This window comes from Arachis stenosperma, chromosome 1 (genome assembly GCF_014773155.1).
Source record: "Arachis stenosperma cultivar V10309 chromosome 1, arast.V10309.gnm1.PFL2, whole genome shotgun sequence".
In the NCBI taxonomy this organism is placed as follows: Eukaryota; Viridiplantae; Streptophyta; class Magnoliopsida; order Fabales; family Fabaceae; genus Arachis; species Arachis stenosperma.
In genome coordinates, this window is record NC_080377.1 from 63,226,993 (window position 1) to 63,231,195 (window position 4,203).

General features: G+C 41.2%; 1 non-coding gene across 1 annotated transcript; it reads left to right on the forward strand.

Moving 5' to 3' along the window:
- Positions 1 to 3,781: 3,781 nt before the first annotated feature.
- On the forward strand, positions 3,782 to 3,885 carry LOC130949727 (small nucleolar RNA R71). Its single transcript, XR_009073449.1, has one exon. It is a non-coding gene; the product is annotated as a small nucleolar RNA R71 (small nucleolar RNA).
- Positions 3,886 to 4,203: the final 318 nt, after the last annotated feature.

The window sequence follows — 4,203 nt, forward strand, 5'->3', positions numbered from 1 at the left end:
GGATTCTGCTCATAATTCTCTGTCTGTTGCTGAGAGGATGATGGAAAAGGCTTGCCATTGTTAAACCTGTTTCTTTCACCATTATTATTGTTAAAGCCTTGTTGAGGCTTTTGTTGATCATGATGGCCCGATCCACAGTTACTTCGGATCAGTTGCTAGTGGGGATGATGGAGCGTTGGATGAACTCCAACCATTCTCTAGCCACAGGCTTAAGGTCCAGTCTTCTCAATTGAACCGGCTTGCCTTTTGAGTCTCTTTTCCATTAAGCTCCTTCCACACATATGTCCATGAGGACTTGGTCCAACCTTTTATCAAAGTTGACCCTTCTAGTGTAGGGGCGTGCATCTTCTTGCATCATAGGCAAGTTGAACGCCAACCTTATGTTCTCCGGACTGAAATCTAAGCATTTCTCCCGAACCATTGTAAGCCAATTCTTTGGGTTTGGGTTCATGATTTGATCATGGTTCTTAGTGATCCATGCGTTTGCATAGAACTCTTGAACCATTAAGATTCTGACTTGTTGAATGGGTTGGTGAGAACTTCCCATCCTCTTCTTCTAATCTCTTGTCGGGTCTCTGGATATTCGCCTTTTTTGAGCTTAAAAGGTACCTCAGGGATCACCTTTTTCTTGGCCACAACTTCATAGAAGTGGTCTTGATGGGCTTTTAAGATGAATCTCTCCATCTCCCATGATTCAGAGGTGGAAGCAGTTGCCTTTCCTTTCCTCTTTCTTGAGGTTTCTCTGGCCTTAGGTGCCATCAATAGTTATGGAAAAACAAAAAAGCTATGCTTTTACCACACCAAAATTAGAATGTTGCTCACCCTCGAGCAAAAGAAGAAAGAATAGAAGAAGAAGAAGAAGAAGAAGATATGGAGGAGAGGGAGAGAAGTATGGGTTTCGGCCAAGGGAGAGAAGAGAGGGGTAGTGTTGTGTAAAAATGAAGAAGGATGGAGGGGTTTATATAGTGGAGGGAGAGGGGTTTGGGTTCGGTCATTTAGGGTAGGTTTGGGTGGGAAAGAGATTTTAAATTTGAAGGTAGGTGAGGTTTATGGGGAAGAGTAGATGGATGTGATTGGTGAAGGGGTAATGGGGAGGAGAGATTGAGGTGATTGGTGAAGGGTATAGTGTTATTAGATTGTGTGAAGAAGAGAGGAGTGGGGTAGGTGGGGATCCTGTGGGTCCACGATCCTGAGGTGATCCTGTGGGGTCCACAGATCTTGAGGTGTCAAGGATTTCTCATCCCTACACTTTTTAGGCGTGTAAAATGCCCTCTGTATGCAATCCTAGCGTTTAACGCCAGACTGTAGCTTGTTTCTAGCGTTAAACGCCCAGATGTAGCTTGTTTCTGGCATTTAACGCCAGCCTGATGCTTGTTTCTGGCGTTAAACGCCAGCTTGGTGCTTGTTTCTGGCGTTAAACGCCAGACAGATGCTTGTTTCTGGCGTTTAAACGCCTGACAGCTCTTCCTCCAGGGTGTGCTTGGCATATTATATATCAAATCGAAGCCCCGAACATTAGCTTTCCAATGCAACTAGAACAGCATCATTTGGACCTTTTTAACTCAAGTTATGATCGTTTTAGTGCGAGAGGGTTAGGCTGACAGCTTTGCAGTTCCTTCAACTTCTTGTATTTCTTCCACTTTTGCATGCTTCCTTTCCATTCTCTAAGTCATTCCTGCCCTGTAATCTCTGAAATCACTTAACACACATATCAAGGCATCGAATGGTAATAATAAAGGATTAAGATTAGCTAAATTAAGACCCAAGAAGCATGTTTTCAGTCATAGCACAAAATCAGGAAGGAGAATGTAAAACATGCGAATAGTATGAATAAGTGTATGAAAGATTGATAAAATCCACTCAATTAAGCACAAGATAAACCATAAAATAGTGGTTTATCAGTGCTTTTTCTTCTGCTATTTTTTATTCTGTTTTTAATTTTTGCAATTGTTTTGTGACTCCACATGATCATAAACCTAATAAAACATAAAAAAACAATAGAAATATAGATAAATAAAAATTGGGTTGCCTCCCAATAAGCGCTTCTTTAATGTCAATAGCTTGACAGTGAGCTCTCATGAAGCTTCATAGATGTTCAGAGCATTGTTGGGACCTCCCAACACCAAACTTAGAGTTTGAATGTGAGGGTTCAACACCAAACTTAGAGTTTGGTTGTGGCCTCCCAACACCAAACTTAGAGTTTGATTGTGGGGGCTTTGTTTGACTCTGTATTGAGAGAAGCTTATCGTGCCTCTTATCCATGTTTATAGAAGGATAACCTTGAGCTTTAAACACAAGGTAATCCCCATTCAATTGAAGGACTAGTTCACCTCTGTCAACATCAATCACAGCTTTTGCTGTGGCTAGGAAGGGTCTTCCAAGAATGATGGATTCATTCTCATCCTTTCCAGTGTCTAAGATTATAAAACCAGTAGGGATGTAAAGGCCTTTAACCTTTACCAACATGTCCTCTACCAATCCATAAGCTTGTTTTATTGACTTGTCTACCATCTCTAATGAGATTCTTACAGCTTGTACCTCAAAGTTCCCCAGCTTCTCCATTACAGAGAGTGGCATAAGATTTATACCTGACCCCAGATCACACAGAGCCTTCTCAAAGGTCATGGTGCCTATGGTATAGGATAATAAGAATTTACCAGGATCTTGTTTCTTTTGAGGTAGAGTTTGTTGAACCCATGTATCTAGTTCACTAATGAGCAAGGGAGGTTCATCTTTCCAAGTCTCATTACCAAACAACTTGGCATTCAGCTTCATGATGGCTCCTAGATATTGAGCAACTTGCTCTTCAGTTACATCTTCATCCTCTTCAGAGGAAGAATAGTTCTCAGAGCTCATGAATGGCAAAAGGAAGTTTAATAGAATCTCTATGGTCTCTATATGAGCCTCAGATTTCTTTAAGTCCTCAATAGGGAACTCCTTTCTGTCTGGGAGACGTCCCATGAGGTCTTCTTCATTGGGATTCACGTCCTCCCCTTCCTCTTTGGATTCGGCCATCTTGATAATATCAATGGCCTTGCACTCTCTTTTTGGATTCTCTTCTGTATTGCTTGGGAGAGCACTAGGAGGAGTTTCAGTGATTTTCTTACTCAGCTGACCCACTTGTGCCTCTAAGTTTCTAATGGAGGATCTTGTTTCATTCATGAAACTTAAGGTGGCTTTAGATAGTTCACAGACTATGTTTGCTAAGCTAGAGGGACTCTACTCAGAATTCTCTGTCTATTGCTGAGAAGATAATGGAAAAGGCTTGCTATTGTTAAACCTGTTTCTTCCACCATTATTAAAGCCTTGTTGGGGCTTTTGTTGATCCTTTCATGAGAAATTTGGATGATTTTTCCATGAGAGATTATAGGTGTTTCCATAGGCTTCACCCATGTAATTCACCTCTGCCATTGCAGGGTTCTCAAGATCAAAAGCTTCTTCTTCAGAAGATGCTTCTTTAGTACTGTTGGATACGTTTTGCAATCCATTCAGACTCTGAGAAATCATGTTGACTTGCTAAGTCAACATTTTGTTCTGAGCCAATATGGCATTCAGAGCATCAATTTTAAGAACTTCCCTCTTCTGAGGCATCCCATTACTCACAGAATTCCTCTCAGAGGTGTACATGAATTGGTTATTTGCAACCATGTCAATGAGTTCTTGAGCTTCTGTAGGCGTTTTCTTTAGGTGAATGGATCCACCTGCAAAATGGTCCAGTGACATCTTAGACAATTCAGATAGACCATCATAGAATATATCCAAAATGGTCCACTCTGAAAGCATTCTAGAAGGACACTTTTTGGTCAACTGCTTGTATCTTTCCCAAGCTTCATAGAGGAATTCACCATCTTTTTGCTTGAAGGTCTGAACATCCACTCTAAGCTTGCTCAGCTTTTGAGGAGGAAAGAACTTGGCCAAGAAGGCCGTGACCAACTTATCTCAAGAGTCCAGACTATCTTTAGGTTGTGAGTCCAACCATGTTCTAGCTTTGTCTCTTACAGCAAAAGGGAAAAGCATGAGCCTGTAGATTTCAGGATTTACTCCATTAGTCTTAACAGTATCAGATCTGCAAGAACTTAGTTAAAAACTAATAGGGATCTTCTGATGAAAGTCCATGAAACTTACAGTTCTGTTGCATTAGAGCAACTAGTTGAGCCTTCAGCTCAAAATTGTTTGCTCCAATGGCAGGGATTGAGATGCTTC